The sequence below is a fragment of the Choristoneura fumiferana genome, chromosome 28, assembly GCF_025370935.1.
Source record: "Choristoneura fumiferana chromosome 28, NRCan_CFum_1, whole genome shotgun sequence".
In the NCBI taxonomy this organism is placed as follows: Eukaryota; Metazoa; Arthropoda; class Insecta; order Lepidoptera; family Tortricidae; genus Choristoneura; species Choristoneura fumiferana.
In genome coordinates, this window is record NC_133499.1 from 7,704,945 (window position 1) to 7,730,295 (window position 25,351).

A 25,351-nucleotide genomic window follows, 5' to 3' on the forward strand; every position below is an offset into this window, starting at 1 on the left:
TCTAAAGCACATTGGGAAAGGAAGATAAATAAGAACTTAACCGACAAAATACCATGACAAAACATTATTCACTTCATGTCTATATAGGGTTGCCCGATCCTAAAACTTAATAGCCGGTCACACCATCCAGTTTAGCCGTACTTTTAGGCAAAAAGGCCGACCACCCTAAATTATTAAGGCTTTGCTCGCGTCGAATTTTTTTCCCGTTTTTTTTTTTCGTTATAACGGGGATTTACAGTCCCATGGTCAAAGACATCCTGTATAGGTTGGGATGATGATGACTTATTTTTAACCCCTGACGCAAAAAGAGGGGTGTTATAAGTTGGACCGCTATGTGTGTCTGTCTATCTGTGGCACCGTAGCTCTTAAACTGGTGGACCTATTTGAATGCAGTTTAGCCGTTTTTGATATATTGAACTTTTGATACGTTGCCATTTTTACACGCCATATTTGTGCAGTCTACCGCATCTATTCAGCAATACATCTATTCTATCACATAACGCGTTAATTCCTCATAAAAATATGTTTCCACTGCGACCTTGATCCAATGAACTTAAGAAAAAGATACATTTTTTTTTTATTCGACTGGTTGGCAAACGAGCAAGTGGGTCTCCTGATGGTAAGAGATCACCACTGCCCATAGACACTCGCAACACCAGGGGGATTGCAGATGCGTTGCCAACCTAGAGGCCTAAGGTGGGATACCTCAAGTGCCAGATCATTATTATTATTTAAAATTGATAACTAAACTATTAATAACTTGTAATTATTATAAAACTGTTTTTGCAAATAACGAATAAATTATTCTTATTCATTATAATATTATTATACACCGTGTTATTGTATTGTATTGTAAACTCTTTATTGTACATAACAAACACATGAAATTAACAAATAACAAAATAAGAAGATGTAAAAAGGCGAACTTATCCCTATTTTTGATTTCCTCAATTTTAAGGGGACAATCTACAGGTCAAATAAAGTTAATTTCTAAGACACTAGAGGTCTAACTCTGACTGTTTAAAAGATAATCAAGAGTTAAAAATTGAACCAACTACAAAAAACCATGAGAATAATTTTCTACCAGCCTCAAGTCGGTCATCTACCCCACCTACGCACTTAATATTGGGCTTCAATCACTATTGAACACAGTATTTTCATTGAAAACGAACGCCCCCCCCCCCCGACCCTCTTTACCAGCTAAACTGATGGATTGAAAATTTTGAAAAAATTATGAGTGGTTAATAAAAGTACATACTTAAAATTGACAAGAAAAACTATAACGGCTAAGTTTGCTTGAGAATTATTAGTACCGAAGTAGTTTAAGAGTAAATAGTAAATAGCAACCTAAGATATAAATATACCTACATACTTTAGAAGATTCCGTACAAAATACGAAATCCTTAAAAAATATAACTTGATTTTTAGTAACGGCAACGGAACCCTAATCTTAGGCGTGTCCGACACGTTCTTGTTTTTAACCCCCGACGCAAAAAAAGGGGTGTTATAAGTTTGAACGCTATGTGTGTCTGTCTGTCTGTCTGCGGCACCGTATCTCTTAAACGAGTGGACCGATTTGAATGCGGTTTTTTTTTATTTGAAAGCAGGTTCCTAGCAATGGTTCTTACACATGTTTCATCAAAATCGGTTCATTGTTTTGCTGTTTTTTTAATTATTTTTGTGTTTTATATACAATAAAGTGTTAACATACATACATACACTGACTGAGGCAGTTGTCTCACCGCCAGCGAGGAAACGATTGGCTATCGACTATTTTCTCGCTCAAGAAACGAACAAAAGATATAAGATCCTGTGTGAGTAAAAGATACACATATATTAATAGTTGATCGCTGGCTGTTCACACTGTCGGCGAGAACTCGCTCTTACATCTTTTGTCGCAGCGACAAGAGCTATAAAACTCGCTGAGCTATAGATACTCGCTCAGCGATGTCAGCTTGGCGGCCGCCCCGTACGAGCGAGTCGAGTGGAGCGAGTAATCGCCCGTCGCACTCGAACACTCGCTTACAGCCAGCGACAAAACTACACTCGCTTCTCGCTGCTCACCCACTCGTTTCTAGTTACTCGCTCTACTCGCTTCTCGCTCATCGTCGGCGGTGGGACAAGTGCCTGAATGCTCCTCTCATCCACTCAAAGGTTGACTGGTAGAGATCCCTTAAAGGGATAAGTTCGCCTTTGTACATGTATTTCATTGTTTGTCATCTGTGTTTGTTTACTTATTTTGTACAATAAAGAGTTTACATACATACATACATACATATTACCATGAAGAGAGGTACTTATACCTCGTAGAACTACCAACTTAGCTTTGCGGCTGGCAAACCGAAAAAATTACAATCATTCCATAGAAAAATCGCGCTATTCAACAACATCACCGCTATTTGCAACCGTAAATAAATTAACTTTGTCCTTTTCTTAACTTCACAGATTTAGTTCAATGTCATTTTTTAAACTGCAATGTGATAAATGTAGGTTATTATGTCACATCTAAATGAGGGCTATCGCGTATGAATTCGCCGCTAGAGGCGCTAGTGTAGCGTGAGGTCTCCGAAATGTCAAATCTCATAGTTTCTGGGTGAGCTACGCGGGTTTATTTATAATTAGAATAATTTTGTGAATGTTTTGCAATATCTGAAATTAATTATGGCAAATATGCGTTCCGGGGCAAGGAAGGTCTGTGTTTTAAGACAGTTTTGTCTTTCGGAAACTTTTCTCCTCCCTTTTTTCCGAACAAAACGGGGACTAGGTATGCAACACTGTGGCATGCTCTATATTTTTATGATACGGTTTTAAGGTGTATTAAATATGATTTTAATCTAAACTTTGTTTTCACGCCCGTAATAACAGACTTTGAAAGCCACACTTAAAAACCTCACGCAACAGTGCGCCATCTAGTGAGACAAAAAACGATAGCCCTCATTGTATCTGTCATTCTGACACTTTGGCAGTTGGCACTTTAGAAGGTTAGATCTCCGTTGTTTTAATAATAATATAATATAATAATTCCATCCCATCCTATATACGTCCCACAGCTGGGCACAGGCCTCCTCTCAGAACAGGAGGTCTTGGGCCATAGTTCTCACGCAGGCCCAGTGCGGATTGGGAACTCCACACGCACCATTGCATTGCTTCGCAGGTTAGTGCAGGTTTCCTCACGATGTTTTCCTTCACCGCAAAGCTCGTGGTGAATTTCAAATGTAATTCCGCACATGAATTTGGAAAAACTCAGAGGTGCGAGCCGGGGTTTGAACCCACGACCCTCTGCTTGAGAGGCGATAGGTCAAACCACTAGGCCACCGGGGCTTTTTTCTTCTTTTATATAATAATTATTTGCTTAGAACAATAACAAAGGATGATAAAAATTAATTAGAAAACTTATTCTGATATATTATGTATATATTTGACATATTAAGTACTAGCATGCAAACATCAATATTTGCATGCTAGTCATATTAAAAATAATATTTAAAATAATAGTGTGTGTGTCTGTGTGTGTGTGCTGGTTTATTGCTCTTTCACGCTAAAACGGCTGGACAGGACGTTTCGCGAATACCATAGGAATACTTTTTATTGTCCACTACAAAACATGTCGCAGGTAGTAAGAGTACCGAAAACAGCTACACAGAGAGAAAATTACAAGATAAACAAACAGTACTTAGGCGGCCTTATCGCTTAAGAGCGATCTCTTATAACCTAACCAACAAAAACTTTGACCGAGTGACTTTGTCACTTCAAAGTTCAATATCTCAAAAACGACTGACCGATTTTGATAAAGGATGTCTAAGAACCATCGCTAGAAAACCTGCTTTCAATTAAAAAAAACGCATTCAAATCGGTCCACCAGTTTAATCTGTCATCTCCCAGGATAACAGGATCGAAGGATTTTGGGCACAAATTTGTGCCTCTGGGAGAGGACAGGTTAAGAGCTACGGTGCCACAGACAGACAGACAGACACACGTAGCGTTCAAACTTATAACACCCCTCTTTTTGCGTCGGGGGTTAAAAGTGCAAAGTCAATGAAGATCAAGCTGTAATATTTTAGAATTCCCATGAACATTTAGTAAACTCCCGTATTTATAAGTCTGACGCCAATATCTGTCTGTCTGTGCATCGTAGCTCCCAAACGGATGGACCGATTTCGATGCAGTTTTCTTTACGTGAAAGCGAGATTCCTTATAGTGGTTCTTAGCTATGTTTGATAAAAATCCGTTCAGCCAATTTTGAAATATTGGACTTTGAAATGACAATGTAGAGGGGTTTTCCACCTTCAAAGGTTTGACACTCCATGCAAAAAGAGGGGTGTTATAAGTTCACGCATGTCTGTCTGTCTGTCTGAGGCATTGTAGCTCTCAAAAAAAGTGAAAACAGGCTTCCTTGCAGTTCTTAGCTGTTTAACTTTGAAATGACAATATGTAGAGGGATATTGAACTCGCATAAGTTGTTCAGGTTATAAATTTCTCTAAGTTGGTTAGTTTAGCTTGCATCGCAGACATAGATGTCTTGGTATACGGTAACAAGGTTTGAGTTCATTACAGTTTACGTAAAAAGCGTTGATCGTTTTGAAACTGCTCGAGCTAACTTTACTAGGTTAGTGTTGTAAGACAGACGAACCGGTTTGCGTTGAAAGCGAACGCGTTATACTACGAAGTGGAAAATTCGAGCTTCGTATCTTGCCGTCCCGCTTACACGTATATCATTTAATACGAGAGTGAGAGTGATGGTACGACGCGAACTTCGATTTTCGAATTTCGTAGTAGCTCAGGCGTACGCCGAAGACTCTCGATATCGCTAAGGACTTATGAAGAGAGTATTTTCCTCGTTATTCCTCGCGTAGGTACTTTATAAAGGACAAATAATCTAATTATTGTTGACTTGAGTTTTTTTTTAAAGAATATTACTAATGTTATACTTAAATGCGAAGGTTTGTAAGCCTGTATGTTTGCTTGTTACCTATCTCTTCACGTCTAAACCGCAATTGCTTACTTCCAGGCCACGACAATAATCTACTATTGTATTGTATTGTACTTTATTAAATAATTATTGAAGAATATCAATTTATTTTACAACTTACAATTCAGCGAATAAATTGTCGGTAAACAAATTTAAATAAATAATTAATAAATAAATAATATTGTTTTGAAAAAGGCCAAACGTCTTGCCCTTTTGACATTGTCTAAATGACATTTGTGTCATTGAGTTTATTATCAATGCGAATTTTCGGAAAAACATTTTTTGTTTTATATCAGAGTGGGAAACGAGCATGGGGATCACCTGATGGGAAACAATCACCGCTGCCAATGGACACCTGCCAACACGAGGGTAATACCGGCGCTTTGAGACTGATAGGCTAAAAAAAAAATGTTCTAGTGAAATCTCTTGCAGGTGGTAGCACCTTGTGCAAGGTCCGCCCGGATTGCTACCACCATCTTGCTCGCTAATCCTGCCGTGTAACAGCAGTGCTTGCACTGTTGTTGTCCGGCGTGGAGAGTAAGACAGCCGGTGAAATTACTAGCATGTGAGGTATCCCATCTATATCTGGTTGCTAGGTCCGCCCGGATTGCTACCACCATTTTGCTCGCTAATCCTGCCGTGTAACAGCAGTGCTTGCACTGTTGTGTTCCGGCGTGGAGAGTAAGACAGCCGGTGAAATTACTAGCATGTGAGGTATCCCATCTATATCTGGTTGCTAGGTCCGCCCGGATTGCTACCACCATCTTGCTCGCTAATCCTGCCGTGTAACAGCAGTGCTTGCACTGTTGTGTTCCGGCGTGGAGAGTAAGACAGCCGGTGAAATTACTAGCATGTGAGGTATCCCATCTATATCTGGTTGCTAGGTCCGCCCGGATTGCTACCACCATTTTGCTCGCTAATCCTGCCGTGTAACAGCAGTGCTTGCACTGTTGTGTTTCGGCGTGGTGAGTAAGACAGCCGGTGAAACTACTAGCATGTGAGGTATCCATCTATATCTGGTTGCTAGGTCCGCCCGGATTGCTACCACCATTTTGCTCGCTAATCCTGCCGTGTAACAGCAGTGCTTGCACTGTTGTGTTCCGGCGTGGAGAGTAAGACAGCCGGTGAAATTACTAGCATGTGAGGTATCCCATCTATATCTGGTTGCTAGGTCCGCCCGGATTGCTACCACCATTTTGCTCGCTAATCCTGCCGTGTAACAGCAGTGCTTGCACTGTTGTGTTCCGGCGTGGAGAGTAAGACAGCCGGTGAAATTACTGGCACTTGAGGTATCCCATCTTAGGCCTCTAGGTTGGCAACGCAACTGCAATCCCCCTGGTGTTTCAGGTGTCTATGGGCGGTGGTGATCTCTTATCATCAGGAGACCTACTTGCTCGTTTGCCATCCAATTGAATAAAAAAAAAAGTTGACATCAATTTTTAAAAATCCCTAAATCTAATTTTACGTGTGCGGAGTCGCGGGTAAACATTAGTGTCAAATAATCAGTTTAGGTACACCCTAAAAATCATGTAATTCTCATTGATCAAGCAACACGGCCGGCGCAGGCGCAGGCCCAAGGAGTGCCACGGCCTCTTGCTTGGGCAACATTTTGCGTAACTCAAATAGATCTGTATAAACAATCTCGGATCAAGTTTGGTTATACATATTTTCGTACACAAAACTGGAGATGTGCCGAATGTGGGTTTCACCGAATAAGCATATTTGGCCGAGTGTTCGGTAAAACTTTTACCGAACCGAATATTCGGCATAATTGATTCCTAAGTAGAAATTGGAAATATGATTCATTTCTAATTTTTTAAATGTTGTAATTTAATCCATTTATTTATTTATTTATTTATTTATTCAAAACAATACAATAACAGGCTTACAGTATGAAAAACCAAAACGCCTATCACGTTACATGCTTCACATAAATACTATTTAATTTAACTCTTGACTAAAACAAAAAGCTTTCTTAATTTCTCACAATAAAAACCTGAGCGATTATATTAACATAATATTATTTATTATAAAAAAATACCTTACCACCTGGCAGTGATTTTGGGCAACTTTTTTATTTATAATTTTAGTTTGTATGTAGTTTTAGTTACCTTTATTTTGTTTTATATTATACAGGCATTGTGAAGTTTTATTTGATAAAAAAATACTTTTATTTTGATTTTTATTAATAACCATCTTTTTTAGGTTTCCGGAGCCAAAATGAAAAAAACGGAACCCTTATACTTTTGCCATGTCTGTCTGTCGGTCTGTCCGACCGTCCACGGCTTTGCTCAGGGACTATCAATGAATGCTAGAAAGCTGCAATTTTGCACGGATATATATGTAAACTATGCCGACAAAATAGTACAATAAAAAATAAAAAAATTAGGTTACGTAAAGTGGGGGTGATTTTTTTTTCAAATCCAACCCTATAGTGTGGGGTATTGTTGGATAGGCCTTTTAAAACCATCAGGGGTTTGCTAAGATGATTTTTCGATTCAGTGATTTGTTTGCAAAATATTCAACTTTAAAGTGCAACTCCCTAATGGTTTAAAAAAAAGAGACCTATCCAATGATACCCCACACTACAAGGTTGGATGAGAAAAAAAAACACTCCCACTTTACGTCTATAGGAGGTACTCTAAAAAAATTTTTTTTTAATTTTTTATTGTATTATTTTATCGACATAGTTTACATATAATATACATTCAATACACATAATAATAAGCCGTGGATGGACAGATAGACAGACAGAAGGACAGACATGGCAAAACTATAAGGGTTCCATTTTTGCCATTTTGGCTACGGAACCCTAAAAATATATATCCGAGGCATGCTTATCAAGTGTCAAGAAAGTATATAAAATTTTCAAATATTATCTAATGTCATAACAAATAATTTAATAAATAAAATCGATAAAAAATAATAATAAACATTTCATTTATGTACTACACTGAATACAAAAAAAAACCATGTCCGAGGCATGGCACTGTAATTAAAAATCAAGAAGCCATATATTATTTAAAAACATTATTATCTAATGTCACAATAAATAATTCAAAATTGTTAGGGTTAACCTTTTTTCACACTTTATGTAGAAATCTGTCTGTGGCTGATATCAAATGAAGTTTTTGTTTTTCTTACTTATGTCAATATCTTTCGCAAATATACATGTATGTATTATGTATGTGTTGTATGTGTAAGATGATGGAGAACGAATGTTTTCGTAGAACAAAACATATGACGATCATCATCATTTTATACAGGAATGTGTTGAACGCAAAGTAATCTGTTTAGGTAAGATTGTTTTTTTTGGAATCTTTTTGTATTTTTTATTTCAATTCCAAATTTTTTTGTTACTTTTACGGTCATCCCGTAAAATCCATATCAAAAATGCAAACTGAAATACAGATGCTTAGAAAAACCAGAAAATAAGACCAGCGCTGGGAATCGAACCCAGGTCCTCGGCATTCCGTGCCACGTGCTATACGACTACACCACCACTGGACAGTAATACAGACACGAATTTCTCCTATGCATCACATATCTTAGCTTGTTTGTTTTCTTATTTAGTCACTTAAGCAGCGACACTAGCGACATCTATGCTGTAGCCCTCATCGAGAAACTTTCAGCACCCCATTGCAACTAACCGCTTGCGACAAGAGATGTCGTTACTAAGCAATCAAATTAAGACAGATTATTTGGATTACATTGTGACATTAGATATTAATAATCTGTTTAGCTTACAAGCCCTCAGCTGAATTAGAGGCAGATACAAAAGCCTTACCTAAGGTGAAACACGAATTTGTTTGTGAAGTGCTTAGATTTAGTTTAAAAACTCCTTTTGTATTTTTTGCTGCCGCACAGAGTTTATATACTTCATTTCTGTTTTAAATTTGTAAAACATATGATTGCCTCGAGTAAGGGGCAGTGTTAGGGATAACTTTTCTTTCACACTTTATGTAGAAATTTGTCTATGGCTGATTTCAAATGAAGTTTTTGTCTTTCTTACTTATGTCAATGTCTTCGGCAAATAAACATGTCGGTTAGTTTTAAAATGTAATGTTTTCCATTTAATCACTGGGTAAAGACTATTACAGCCTTTATAAAAATTATCAATAAAAAAACAATAATAAATTATCAATGATGATAACATAATAAATAAAATAAATAAATAATAAATAAAAAAAAAAAAAATAAAAAAAAAACGAAAAAAAAATTATCAATACATTAAAATTGCTGTGGCTATAATTTACAATTAGTCGTACACTCATCAGAGTAGATAGCTGTTTTCTACCAAGTGGTTGAACCATTTTTAGGGTTCCGGAGCCAAAATGGCAAATACGGAACCCTTATAGTTTCGCCATGTCTGTCTGTCTGTCTGTCCGTCCGCGGCTTTGCTCAGGGACTATCAATGCTAGAAAGCTGTAATTTTGCACGGATATATATGTAAACTATGCCGACAAAATGGTACAATAAAAAAATGTAAAAAAAAAATTTTTTAGGGTACCTCCCGTAGACATAAAGGGGGGGGTGATTTTTTTCTCATCCAACCCTATAGTGTGGGGTAGGGTTGGATAGGATAGATCAATTTTTCGATTCAGTGATTTGTTTGCGAAATATTCAACTTTAAAGTGCAAATCTAAACCGGTTGGTGGAAAAATTTGAAAAACTTCGGGATGGTAGTAAGTATATCAAACTTTCAAGGAAACTATAACGGCTAAGTTTGCTGGAGAATTATTAGTAGTTTAAGAGCAAATAGCAGCCTAAGGTATAAAATATACCTAAACTTGGAAGATTCCGTATAAAATACGAAATCCTTAGAAAAATATTACTTAATTTTTTCGTAATGGCTACGGAACTCTATCTTCGGCGTGCCCGACACGCTCTTGGCCTAATGTCATAAATTGAAATGAACTTACTTAAATTAAGTAGGTACTTAATGAAAAAAATTAGGGCTACGGATATTGAAATTTGGCAACAGATTTAAGTATATTTTAACGACAGGTTATCAACACTAATAATTAAACTATTACTTAAAATTTAGAGTGCGGTTTTAAACTATTTAAAGTTGATGACCTACACAGTGCTATAGATATTTAAGGGCATTCTAAAAGTATACATAAATTGCAATGAGGGCTATCGCGTATGAATTCGCCGCTAGAGGCGCTAGTGTAGCGTGAGGTTTGACATTTCGGATGTCAAATCTCATAGTTTTTGGGTGAGCTACGCGGGTTTATTTAGAATTAGAATAATTTTGTGGATATTTTGCATTCATCATCCCAGCCTATATACGTCCCACTGCTGGGCACAGGCCTCCTCTCAGAACAAGAGGGCTTGGGCCATAGTTCCCACGCGGGCCCAGTGCGGATTGGGAACTTCACACGTACCATTGAATTGCTTCGTTTTGCATTAGCTGAAATTAATTATGGCAATTATGCGTTACGGGGCAATGAATGTCTGTGTTTGGAGACAGTTTTGTCTTTCGGAAACTTTTGTCCTCCCTTTTTTCCGAACAAAACGGGACTACGCAACACTGTGGTTGCTCGATATTTTTATGGTACGGTTTTAAGGTGTATTAAATATGATTTTAATCTAAACTTTGTTTTCACGCCCGTAATAACAGACTTTGAAAGCCACACTTAAAACCTCACGCAACAGTGGCGCCATCTAGAAAGACAAAAAACGATAGCCCTCATTATTATATTTGTTTTGTGATTACTCTTGAAATGTTTTTATACAAAGTGTTTATTAAATAACTGAAAGTAGGAGTACGTGTACAGGCTGTAAATTAAATAACTAGAAACCTCAGACACTCCAAAAATACTTTTTCATTTTAAGTTTGTTGCTTGCATTTACCTTTATTATATCAAAAAATATTCGTGTGTTTTGCTTTTGCTATACTTTATATAACTCTACACTCATAATTAATTACGTAAGTTTAGCTTTGACGTTTTAAAAAAAACTGACAGCAAAACGGCCAGTATTAAATTTGTCTGAATATGCAACCTCATTAAACATTTCATTAGCGCATGTTGCATTCGTAACTTTAGACTGGAAACAAAAGGAGGGATTTAAAAACACAACCTGATTTTAACCTTAGTATAATCGCAATAGGAGTGTTTGATGAATGTGGACATCGAGTCTTTCAATGAGGCTGGCATAGTCACATTGGTGCACTTAAGCCTCAAAAAAAAATAGAAAACCTTAGTATAATTGATTCTATTCTCGATTCTGAGCCAAGTACTTTCTGGTTTACAGTTAATTACCACCTTGTTTACGGGTCAAAATTTGCGACTGAATTTTGCTTCCACTTTCAGTGATCTTTTGTCATATTCTAGTTCTTCCTTCTATCTCTTAAGATCCATTCATCAGATCCATTTTAGAGATGTTATCCTTCTGATTGTATTTACCCTGTGTATCGTCGTATACCTATGTCTAAATGAATGTCTCTTTCTTTCTTTAGGTATTAAATCTGATCTACGATCCTTTAATTTTTACCGCAGTATGCCTGTTGTCTCTATTTGCATTGAAAGGCTCTGATTGGTTAATCCTCATCATCAGAGATCCTTTCGACTGCCATAATTTTATAAGTCATAATGTTATGTTTGTCATAATTTTTGTTAGTCATAATTTGTTTTCCGCTGAAACCGTACATTTTTCATAAATTTTCAAATGGTCATCTTGTAGAACTCTATAGGTTAGAAAAAAAAGAGTTATGGCAAACATTATGACTTTTAAGATTATATCTAACGAATTTAATAAGCTGAGTAGATTCAACTTGAATTGTATTTTATTTACGTATTTATTGGCTGTCTGGAAGAGATCGCTATTTAGCGATAAGACCGCCTATTGTCTACCTGATTTTTTTTTATTTTTGTAATGTCTCTGTACTGCTTTTGGTGATCAATAAAGAATATTTGTATTGTATTGTATTGTATTGTGCCTATAGACACGATAATGAAATCTAATGAAAGAAAATCAGTCATCACTTTTATACTAGTTACCTGTCAAAAATAGACTTGTTGTTCAATTTTATTAATAGAAATAGATAACCGTAGCTTTTAAGTTTTTATGTATTTAGGATATTTTATCTTAATTTTTAGCTGCCAGGAAATTGTACCACAATTGCAATTGTTTGTGCAATTAAAATTAAATTAGGTAGGTATAGGAAAAATAAATATATATCTAAAAAAATAAAATCATAATGTTCCTGATTATTTTTTGCTAAATCAAAGAACATTGTTTTTTATTATTGCTATTGATTGTAACAAATAATAAATGATTACTATTACATATTTTTTATTATTTTTCTTAGCCTTAAAATTCTGTTTCAATTCCATTTTTTACATACCTAAATATTTTTTGCAAACACATAGCAAATAAAAAAACAACTTTCAAAACTTCTAAAATATCATGGTAAAACCTACACCATTCTCTCCAATTTTAAAAACAAACGTATCGTTCAAAATCTTCGTCGGTGCCTAATTATTAAAAAAAAAACGGATTTTCTTTCGCTGTATTAAAAAAATATAATTTAGGCACAGATCTCGAGCTTAAGAGCCGCCCGCAGCCTCTCAGAGATCATTTCACTTGTCCTACTGACACCTTTCCCCCACCGCGCGGGTGAAAGCAAAAATAAGCAAAAACCAATAATGACATAACAAACAATATTGCAAAAATTACCTTAGCAAAATTCCGATGTGCACATCGCAAAAAAAAAATCACAACACTTTTTTCCCACTGTAAAACACTCACTTTTCAAAATGGTCGCCGGCTGTCACTTGTCAAAAAAAGGCGGGAAACTTTTTTTTAAATTTCGCGTCGAGTGCAACGTCTGATGCGTTCAGCCAATGCGGGCGCGGACGCCCGACTGCAGAAACCATTCACTGACTCAACTCAAATCGTGAGGTGTCATTAACTATTGTATTTTTTCTCTTAAACAGCGGATTGTCTTGAAAATCGGCTTACGTACATAACTGGTGTCAGCTCCTTATAAATATTAAGAAGAATTACGTAAAAAGAATCTCATTAAAAAGTAAATGCACAGAAATATAATAAGAGTAATAAAGCGAGCTTATTATAAGATTAAAAAGTCATATAGGTGTTTAGATTTTCAGCGCAATTTGTTACGGTAACCAAGGGTGGGTCCATCTTTATAACCACATATGGGGTATACCTACGTCACAGTGCCTACGTGGTCAAATTCTAATTTTTAGGGTTCCGGGGCCAAAATGGCAAAAACAGAACCCTTATAGTTTCGCCATGTCTGTCTGTCTGTCTGTCCGGCCGCCCGCGGGCTTTGATCAGGGACTGTCAATGCTAGAAAGCTGTAATTTTTGCACGGATATATATGTTAGCTATGCCGACAAAATTATACATAAAAAAAAATTTTTAGGGTACCTCTCCCATAGACATAAAGTGGGGGTGATTTTTTTTTCTCATCCAACCCTATGTGTGGGGTATCGTTGGATAGGTCTTTTAAAACCATTAGGGATTTGCTACGATGATTTTCCGATTCATTGATTTTTTTGCGAAATATTCAACTTTAAAGTGCAAATCATTAAAATCGAGCGTCCCCCCTCTAAAATCTAAACCGGTGGGTGGAAAATTTTGAAAAAATTCAGGATGGTATTAAGTATATCAAAATTTCAAGGAATTTGAATTTTAAATAGCAGCCTAAGGTATAAAATATACCTAAACATGGAATATTCCGTACAAAATACGAAATCCTTAGAAAAAATTACTTATTTTTTCGTAATTGCTACGGAACCCTATTTCGGGCGTGTCCAACACGCTCTTGGCAGTTTGAAAGTGAACTTTTTGAGCAAATGTACAACAACAATACAATACAATAACTGTTTATTGCACACCAACATAGTAGCAGTACAGAAAACACAGATATATACATAGAGATTTTTTAACGTAAGCAATAGGCGGCCTGTATATATGTATTGAAAATTATTATTATTTTTTACTCTTGTTTATTAGGGTTCCGTACCTCAAAAGGAAAAAACGGAACCCTTATAGGATCACTTTTTGTCCATCTGTCTGTCAAGACCCTTTTCTCAGGAACCCGTGAAATGAATGAAATGAAATTCATATCAAATACTGAGGTCTACTGTCCCTTGGAACTGTGAAAAAACAACTTTGTAATATTTTTTATTTCATGAAGCCATTTCTAAAAATCGCCTCAAACCTAGCAAAGGGTCAAAGCCCTGACATGTCAGGACAAAACCCTCTGTGCGCTCACCTAACTAGAAGTACGAGTCTAGTGGCTTAAGTTTTTTTTTTTTTTTTTGTAATTTTATGGCCTGGTAGTGGCTTAAGTTTATAATAGACTAGGGTTGCCATATGGAAAAATGAAATGTTCTGATAAAAATCCTGGAATCAACCTAATAGTCCTGACATTTGATTCAGTGTTTTAGCTTTAGCCATAACAAAATTACAGGTGGCCTACCACGCTCTCTTAATACGATTCAGTTTAGGCTGCTAAACTGAACTGCATCACTATTTCGTACCACGACGTTACTTTTGCGATTCAGTTCAAGCACGGTTCAGCGACAGCGATACAGACATTTGCATTCACTCACTTCAAGCGGTTTTCGTACCGTGACGCTTAACTTGAGTGGGAATTGAATCGCTTCAGTGTCCAATTTTGCGATTCAGTATAAGTTACTCATTCTGACAATTCTTATGGAATTTTAAGTGTTTTACTTGGAGTATTTAAAAAAAAAAAAGAAAATCTCTATGTATATACTTGTTTTCTCTGTACTGTTTACTGTATTGGTGTGCAATAAAGAGTTATTGTATTGTATTGTATTTTTAAATTTCAAGAACTTTAAAACTTTTATAACTTTTCATAGGTACTCACGACATTTTGCTTCTTAACTCCTCATTGATAAAACTAATTTTTCAGTGAGAAAAGAGACTCGTTGATTAGTGACAGTGTAAACATTTTATTTGTAATCAACACAACGGTTGCTAAGAACACGGAATGACAGAGTTATGGTTTTCCAAAATAAAGAGGTTTTAGTATACAATATTTGGTTTGCATATAGCGGCATCCCTTTCGCGACTTAGCGTTTCAGTTTCGGACCAGAGACAATTTATCGGTCTTTCATTCACTTGTAAACCATTGAGACTCAGCTCTGAGAAATAAACGTCGTGGTACCAATTACGACGATTCAGTTTAGAAAAGATCATGGTAGGCCCCCAGGTGGTTGAAAAATGCTTGAATAGCTTCGAAAAAAATATGGCACGGCCGTGCCTCTATTCTGCTCGACTTGGCGGGGGCACTGCCGTAGCCCCAGATTACCTAATTAACCGCCGACGCAAAAAGAGGGGTGTTATAATTGATAGCAAATTACAAGATCGACAAGATCGTAACTAGAGTTTTAAGCAAAAATGTTTATTGCGATCTCTTTAGATGTAATTTTTCCTATTTTAAATTGGTTTGAAAGAAATGTTATTCGTTTTGATTACTTGCTACTTAAATTTAACAACTAACAGCCTTATTCATAAAAAGTTAGAGCCTCCTTGAAGGCCCGATGCTAAAAAACATGATTCATAAACGTCTGTTAGCGCTAATCAGTCGATCAAGGCTCTGCTAAAGTTAGCGGACCGTAGACCCTCCTTTATCTCCCTGCTAAGTCACAAAATGGCCGCCACAAGTTTGAACAGCTGACTGACAAGAGCAAAAAACCATACCGAAGATATTTTAGTGAAGGGTGAAGTTACGCAAAGATTAAAAAAAAACCAGGAAAAAATATTTTCAGGAATTTGTATTTAAAAATCCTCTAAATTAGCAACAATAAATTAACAATAAATATGAAAAAAAAATTAGGATGATTAACATAATTATGGCTTTTTGCACAACATAAACATGCGGATCGGAAATGGCGGGAAAACAAACTTCTCGCTTTTTATTTTTTTTCCTGCTAATTTGCTGTCACTGCTGTCAATTTTTTTTTTAAATTATCGATTAGGCCATTTTTTGTCTTTGATTTGTCAAGGTGGCCAACATAACGCGTCTAATCCGTCTATCAGCGGCTCAACAACTAGCAGACTGCTAGCAAGCGTTTATGAATCATACTTTCTGACAACCGTCTAACAAGCTTAATCAGTCTGCTAAGTAACAGACCGATCAAACCTCAATTAAGGATTTTTTATGAATAAGGCTGTAATTCATTAAAACTGTGTAAACTTTGTAATAAGTGTAACTTTGGAATATTTTTTATTTCATGAAACCATTTCTAAAAATCGCCTCAAACCTAGCAAAGGGTCAAAGCCCTGACATGTCAGGACAAATCCTGACGTGTGGCAACCCTCTGTGCGCTCACCTAACTGGAAGTACGAGTCTAGTGGCTTAAGTTTATAATAGATAAGAACGTAATGAGGGCTATCGTTTTTTGTCTTTCTAGACGGCGCCACTGTTGCGTGAGGTTTTTAAGTGTGGCTTTCAAAGTCTGTTATTACGGGCGTGAAAACAAAGTTTAGATTAAAATCATATTTAATACACCTTAAACCGTACCATAAAAATATCGAGCAACCACAGTGTTGCGTAGTCCCGTTTTGTTCGGAAAAAAGGGAGGACAAAAGTTTCCGAAAGACAAAACTGTCTCAAAACACAGACCTTCATTGCCCCGGAATATGCGTAGATTTGCCATAATTAATTTCAGGTAATGCAAAATATTCACAAAATTATTCTAATTATAAATAAAGCCCCGTAGCTCACCAAAAAACTATGAGATTTGACATTTCGGAGACCTCATGCTACACTAGCGCCTCTAGCGGCGAACTCATACGCGATAGCCCTCATTGCAATCCGTCGCTTAATGATTCTCAAAAAATACAAATAAACATGCAGACTCAAAGAAACAAGGCGCCGCAGATGCTGTAAAAAGCTATCACGAGTTTGCAGCGTTTGCTTTTAAAACAATGGGATTATGGGATGGGACCATGGTCAGCAGACGCAATAGTAGATTGTACAACGAGAGCATAAAACGAGCCATTTTACCCTAGACGTTCAGATAGCCGCCCAAGCCGGTACGGCGAGGGTGCTTGGATAGACACGTCGAGGGAAAAATGGGCTTAATGCTCGAGTTTTACACTCTGCTTTTCACTTAGATTGCGAGGAAATGAAATAACAACTGTGGAAACAATTGTTCACTTTCTATGTACCTTTTATTTTTCATGCATTACTATATAATTTTGAATGTTTAGTTTTATTGATCAAAGTCAAAGTCAGAGTCAAAATATCTTTATTAAATTTAGGCTATAACAAGCACTTATGAATGACAAAAAAAATCTACTACCGGTTCGGAAAAACCTCTGTTGAGAAGAATCCGGCAAGAAACTCAACGAGGTATATATTTTTTAAGCAGATTTACAATATTATATATGTATACATCACAAGTATTTAACACAACTTTATTTTTAACACAGTAGGTTCGCTATTTGAAGGGATCGCTAATGCGGATCGGAATTATTTCCAAATATCCCTGTCCATGATATAATCATTAACTTTATAATACGCCTTTGATATTAATGACTTCTTGACAATATGATTTATTTATTTTGATGATATTAAAAATATTTCGGGCGTGTCCGACACGCTCTTGGCCGGTTTTTTTAATGACTGCATCTTTTCTACATCATTCATACATATCTGACGGAAGTTACGAGCTTTTATATTTGACTTGCAATGTATGTAACTACGTAATATATGGGGTCAAGTCTTGCAAGTTGAATGTAACCCACTACCAGTGGTCGGATGAACCTGAAATTTGGCATACTTATGTAAATCTGGCAACAATGCAATAATCTGGCAGTGACATCCTGGTGGTCTTATTTCGCATAACATTAATTGTCCTAATATGAATTCGCATATCGGATTTGGCATAAAATAATTGTGCCCGCAGCGCTGATATTCTGTCAGAACCGTCTGTGACTCGGAATGACACACAAATATACTAAACTTATACATACGTAAATAAAATTAACAAATAGAAATTGATTAAATTGTAAGCAAACAACAAATAAATAGATTACAATAAATAATACCCCTGCCAAAGGGTCCGGGCTGAAAAGCAGCGCTGGTAACTAAAGCCAGCATTTGCTGAGACCGGCACCCATTGTCAAGGTGTAGACCTATTTTGTACCTAATTATAATATGCGTATTTTGTATCCACTTGTTTATACTTTGGCAATAAAGAGTTTTATTATTATTATTATTAATAAGTAAAAACAAGGAAAAAATAAGTTTCAAAAACAACAGGCTGGCGTATCCAAAGTGCTGGTTTAATAAATAATACGATGAGAGTCAAGTGAAAGTTGAGATTTATCTATAGCCTAGTATTAATTAGTATTCAAAAAAAGCTTTTAAGCGGATACGCCAGTATCCAAAGTGCTGGTTTAATAAATAATACGATGAGAGTCAAGTGAAAGTTGAGATTTATCTATAGCCTAGTATTAATATTAGGATGCTAGATTTAGTATTCAAAAAAAGCTTTTAAGTACGCAGCTGAGGACTAGATTGGCTGGCTAGACTGGATATTAAAGGAATTTAGAAACCTGAGTTTCTTGTTAAAATTTTCATTTTTAATACAAGCTTTTTTGCAGACTGTACTTTTCGTTGACTATATGTCCATTGTCATCCAAATTACAATACCGTACCAAATTTCAAGTCGTTCCAATAAACCGTTGAGGAGTTCCATCTTGCGGAGACGATCCTACCGGGACCGGGCCTATATAAATTCGCATAAATTAATTGTCCTAATTGAAATTGGCATAACATTATTTCGCATAATTATTAATTGAGAAGTGAACTCTATGTGAGAATATCTATTACTGGAGTATTATAAGAAAAACCTAATTTCTTCCGTGGATGTCTTAAGAGGCGACTGAGGATATAGGTTAAGGTATACCGTAGGCGACAGGCTAGCAACCTGTCACTATTGTACCGTTTTTGTCAACCTTAAAACCTAAAATTGCTAAAAGTGGCTCCGAAGCGGTAACGTTTCGTGTGCTCCGCTTACCCCATTTGGGAATACAGGCGTGATGTTTGTGTGTGTATTATAAAAAATACCTAACATCGAAGGCTAAGGCGGGAGCGAAGCGTAGCGTATCTCCCGCCTTAGCCTTCTGAACCTAACCTAACCGAGTCGGTTTTGCCCTGAACAAGCTAATTCACTCGCTTGATTAAATTATGTGTATACATTTTATAACAGTTTAAGTTATAGTTAATAATGTTAAGCATATTTCAATTATGCGGATTCATCATTTTGATAAATAAGTGTAAAGCCGCGTATCCATTAGAGCAGCCTCAGGCCGAGCCATATTTTGTCGGTTTTTTGGCCGTGCTCAAAGGAGCCTCAGTCTGAGCCGTGCCTTTGGCAGCGTCTCCACTTGCGCGGCCTCGGAGCGAGGCAGCCGCTCGGCCCGAGGCTGCCTCTAGTGGATACGCGGCTTTATGCTTCTTTGTAAGTATGCAATTTCGCTATTATGCACAATTTTATGCCAAATCAGATATGCGAATTCATATTAGGACAATTAATGTTATGGGAAATAAAGGGCACCCGCCTGGACCACCAGCATGTTACTGCCAGATTATTGTTATTGCATTGTTGCCAGATTTACATAAGTATGCCAAATTTTAGGTTAATCCTGACCCTGGTAGTGGGTCAAATTCAACGTGCAAGATTTGACCCCCACATACATACATAGCTACATACATTTCAAGTCAAATATAAAAGCTCGTAACATGTAAAATAGCAATTCAGCGAAAGCATAAGATCGTTTTAGGGTTCCGTAACTCCGTACACGGCGACGTATATCTGCACGGCGCGGCAACGTATATCTGCACGGTACGGCAACGTTTATCTGCACGTTGCGGCAACGTATATCTGCACGGTGCGGCAACGTATATCTGCACGGGGTGGCAACGTAGTACGGCGCGGCAACGTATATCTGCACGGTACGGCAACGTTTATCTGCACGTTGCGGCAACGTATATCTGCACGGTGCGGCAACGTATATCTGAACGGCGCGGCAACGTATATCTGCACGGGGTGGCAACGTAGCACGGCGCGGCAACGTATATCTGCACGGTGCAGCAACGTATATAATGCATTTTGCAGCAACGTGTAACAGCAGGTTGCGTCAACGTGTATCTTCACGGTGCGGCAACGTATATCTTCACGGTGCGGCAACGTATATCTGCACGGTGCGGCAACGTATATCTGCAAGGTGCGGCAACGTGTAACAGCAGGTCGCGTCAACGTTTATCTGTACGGTGCGGCAGCGTATATCAGCACGGTGCGGTAACGTATATATGCACGGTGCGGCAACGTATATCTGCACGCTGCGGCAACGTGTATCAGCACGGCGTGTCGGATCATCATCGGCTTATCTTAGTCCACTGCTTGCTGGACTAGGCCTCTCCAGTTGCACGCCACTGAGCACGATCCTCGGCCAGTCTCATCCAGTTCTTGTCAGCTAATCTGCGAAGATCATCGCTCCACCTAGTCTGAGGGCGTCCCACGCCACGCTTGCCGATTCGCGGTCTCCACTCAAGAACTCGTTTGCCCCAGCGGTGATCGGTTCTTACTTACTTAACCCTTAAATACATTAAACACCCAAGACTCACGAACATTAACTCATTAACAATAACTTTGCTCACCCGATCTATGAACTCAAGCAGATCTCGTCTTCAGACATGCATATGGTAGCTTAGTGAACGGTTGTGTTAGTCTGAAGACGAGCTCTGGTTGAGTAGTGTGGTGGTGGTGATAGATGTGTTTGTGTGGTTTGTGTGTGTTCTTAAAGTGTGGAGGTGGAAGAACTGCATGAACACGCATATCTTACATAAACGTAGTTATTGTTTTAGTTATTGATATGGACCTCCGCAAAGTAACGCCTCAATAAATTAACAAACATTCGTATTTTTTACACCCCGACCGAGGACCGAACCCGGGACCTCAAGCTTCGTAGTCAGGTTCCCTAACCACTACACTATATTCGATACACATTATACATTTTAAGGAATAAAACATACCATAATGTTATAGGTACTTACGGCTTTACTAAGAATAGATTTGTACAGAACCCTCGGTGCGCGAGTCCGACCGTTTATAACAATGAGAGTTGTCCCTGTTATTGTCATGTTATATTTATATGTTATGCCATAAATAAACATGTTTTTGTTTGTTAACTTAGAGGAAAAAAATACCTTAATTGTCTCATTTTACCTCTACCTGTAACTGCTTATTATATCACTGCATATAATAGAATGCCTATGGCCAGGCCATACAGCACGGAGAATAGATGGCCGTTGGGGCCGAAAAGTTCTCGAATGGCGCGCGGCAAGCGCGTAGGACGTCCACCAACGAGATGGACGGATGACCTGGCTAAAGCCGCGGGTTCACGGTGGACGCAGGCCGCTGCCAACCCAAGCAAATGGCGGTCTACGGTTTTACGGGATGACCGTAAAAGTAAAAATTTGGAGTGGAAATAAAAAATACAAAAACTGGCCAAGAGCGTGTCGGACACGCCCAAAATAGGGTTCCGTAGCCATTACGAAAAAATTAAGTCATATTTTTCTAAGGATTTCGTAAATATTTCAGGATTTTTATAAAACTAACCTAACCTAACCCAAAGGGTTCTACACGATGGCCCTGAAATAAATCCTGAAATATTTTCAGTCTTAGAGTTTGCGAAATGAAAAGTTGCGAAATGAAACAGGTTGCCAAACGTTACGTTGCGAAAAGGCAGTACTCGTCCGTTTTTGCCATTTTGGCTCCGGAACCCTAAAAAAGACTCCTAAAACCAATCATAATTAAGTAATTATGTTTGGAGTTTGTTTATTCTTAGACTGCTGCTTAACGGTTTTATACCGCGAAATATATGTATACGAGAGTTGAATTTAGTTTATATAAATTCAAGATTAATTAAGAAGAAGGAGAGAACAGATAACCGTTGGGGAAGAAAAGTCCTCGAGTGGCGACCACGAACCGGAAGACGAAGCGTTGGCAGGCCTCCCACCAGGTGGACTGACGTCGTGAGAGTTGCGGAAAACCGGTGGATGCAAGTGGCGAGTTGTCGTTCATTGTGGTGTTCTAAGGGGTAGGCCTTGTCCAGTGGATGATGATGATGAAATTCAAGAATCGAGGAAAGATTAGGGATTTAATCTTCAATTCTCCATCATATCAGCCTATATACGTCCCACGGTTGGGCACAGGCCTTGTCTCAGCATAAAGTGAAGCCCCTGGCGGCTTTGTATGTAGCTAAGTGGCTAAGTACAAAAATAGGTAGTTTGATATGTCTTTAAATAAATAGTCTTAGGGAAATCACAATAAAATCGTTATTAAATCAACAATTACATTTAATTCCGTTAACACAAAATAAATTCCAAAATAATTATTAACGCGAACACAAGTACGACCGTCCTGCACCGAACCCTGAGCCAAAAGTGAGCCTGCTCGGCGCTGCTCCGTTCGGAATGGCGTGACCGGTGTGAAGTTGTTCTGCTTGCCGCGCTGCTGCGCCGTGCTAGGGGTTCCTTGGTGATAACTTCATGCTAACAATAGATATATCATGGGACACTTTGTTACATATAAATCGTATTTGTGCACTTGGATCTTTCCGCCCTGATCAGAGATTGTGCAAAATGGCTCGAGTTACATCTAACTTCGTAAAAAACATATTTTATTCATTTTACATTTATCAAAAATTAGCAAACAATACGCCGCTTTATGATTGGGGTCACTATTAAATTTTTATTAAGTATTTTGGGAGCAGTGATATTCTCAAATCTTTAAAACGCTCTCCTGTAAAGTTTTCAAAATGGCGCTTGACTCAAATAGCCTTTTAACCGTCGCTATGTAAGTATGACATGTTACGCTCGTGTTAACTTACGTGGGTTTTAGGGTTCAGTACCTACCTCAACGGGATAAAACCGGCCAAGAGCACGTCGGACAAGCTAAAGATAAGGTTCCGTAGCCATTACGAAAAAACAATATACCTATTTTGTAACGGAATCTTCCAAGTTTATGTAAATATATTTTATACCTCGTGCTATTTACTCTTAAACTACTACTAATTCTCAGGTAAACTTAAGCGGTTACTATTTTCCTTGTAAATTTGATATTTCGTCTTGTTTTCTTTCAAATTTTTCCACCCAACAGTTTTGCTTTTAGAGGGGAGGGGGCACGCTTGATTTCAATGAACATTTGCACCTTAAAGTTGAATATTTCGCAAACAGTGCACTGAATCTAAAAACTGTCCTAGCAATCCCAATGATTTTACAAGTCCTATCCAAACGATACCCCACACTATAGGGTTGAATGAGAAAAAAAATCACCCCCACTTTACGTCTATAAGGCTACTGTTACACATGCGAGAGCTACTATCGAGCAAATACAATACAATACAAAGACTCTTTATTGTACACCAGACATAGTAAGCGATACAGAAAACAAATTATTAAAATTACAAGGTGAGCAATAGGCGGCCTTATCGCTTAAGAGCGACCTCTTCCAGGCAACCTTTTTTACAGAAAGAAGGAAGGACTAGTTTACAACAAACAGGTGGTGCATCAAAAGTAAATAGTAGTAGTAGGTAGCAAATGCTACCTACTAGCATGTGTGTACAGGACATGCTACTATCTAGCATGCTTTTTAGTGGCATGCTCTCTAATAGCAGGCCCTGCTATTGGAGAGATAGATAGATAGAATCTTTATTCAAAACAGCATACAAAGCTCAAAGTACAATAGAAAATATACAATAATACATTTAAACTGGCACTTGTCCCACCGCCGACGATGAGCGAGAAGCGAGTAGAGCGAGTAACTAGAAACGAGTGGGCGAGCAGCGAGAAGCGAGTGTAGTTTTGTCGCTCGGCTGTAAGCGAGTGTTTGCGTGCGACGGGCGATTACTCGCTCCTCTCGACTCGCTCGCTCGGCCGCCAAGCTGACATCGCTAAGCGAGTATCTATAGCTCAGCGAGTTTTATAGCTCTAGCCGCTGCGACAAAAGATGTAAGAGCGAGTTCTCGCCGACAGTGTGAACAGCCAGCGATCAACTATTAATATATGTCTCTTTTACTCACACAGGATCTTATATATTTTGTTCGTTTCTTGAGCGAGAAAATAGTCGATAGCCAATCGTTTCCTCGCTGGCGGTGAGACAAGTGCCTATAACTAGCACCAAAATAAAGTTCACTTATTATTGTTTAAATTGATAAATTTAGAGCCCTGCGACGATGTCTAGAATAGGCGCTGACTCAGCATATACTGCAGTAACCTGCAGTGCTGATATTCTGTCAGAAGCCCATGGTGTTTGCTGTACAAGGCAATCAGTCTGTGCCTCTTTAATTATTCCATATTGTCATAGACTATTGCTGTCATGTCGTTACCTGGACACGTTTGTTTACATGTTTTGTGTCATAGACTATTGCTGTCATGTTAGTATTAAATATCTTCTTATTTATGTGTAATTTCTCGTAGTCTCTAAGGGAAATTGTAGAAAGTGTTTGCGCCCGGTGTCAAACTCCATGTTGATTTTCTTGCCTTCAATAAGTATAGTAATAATGTCATGTGTAATGTCTATTGCTGTCATGTCGTTACCTGGACACGTTTGTTTACATGTTTTGCTTGTCACTTGAAAATATATTTGTGATGAACGAATTGCTCTATTTCATTTGATAATTTATTTAACATTTTGGCGACGATGGCGGAAGAAGAAATTAATCGCCTTACTCGTTTACGGGCTGCAATACGCGGTCAACTAACGAAACTATGCTCGCAATTGGAACAAATACAAATTACATCGGATTTCGAAGTAAGTCAAAGATTGTCAAATCTCGAAAACTATGAGAAAAAATTTGATAATATTCAAAGCGATATCGAAGCTCAGACTGATAATTTAGAATTCGAGATCGAACAACGGCACACAACTGAAGAAAATATTTTACAATTAAAGCTGAGATTACACGGCTTACGCCCGACTCCCGCTGCCGAAGCACCATCTACCTACCTGACTGCAGCGCAACACGCGAGGGGCTTCGAAGGCACCCCGGTACAGAGTTCAGTACATCTAACTACCCAACGCGAACCGCAACCCAGACTCAATTTCATGCCATTTCACGAGAAGGAATCTTTTAAAAACTTCGTGAAAAGACTCTCAACATTTCTCATGCTTAACAATGTATCTGACCCTAAAACGAAGGTTTACATGCTACTGTCTACGTTACCCCCTGAATTACACGAAAGAATATACGACCTATGTTCTCCAGACGACCCGTTGAACAAGACATTTGAAGAACTTTCAAACATTTTAGACAACTACATTGATCCGAAACCTAGCATATGGGCTTCTCAACATA

General features: G+C 37.9%; 1 protein-coding gene across 1 annotated transcript in view; it reads right to left on the bottom strand.

Annotated features, from left to right (window-relative positions):
* dsb (scavenger receptor class B member debris buster) overlaps window positions 1-12,840 on the bottom strand; it is a 145,616-nt gene extending 132,776 nt beyond the window's left edge. The window contains exon 1 of the mRNA XM_074109148.1: window positions 12,656-12,840. The gene's annotated coding sequence lies outside the window, so the exon portion shown is untranslated. The remainder of the gene's footprint in view (window positions 1-12,655) is intronic.
* Window positions 12,841-25,351: the final 12,511 nt, after the last annotated feature.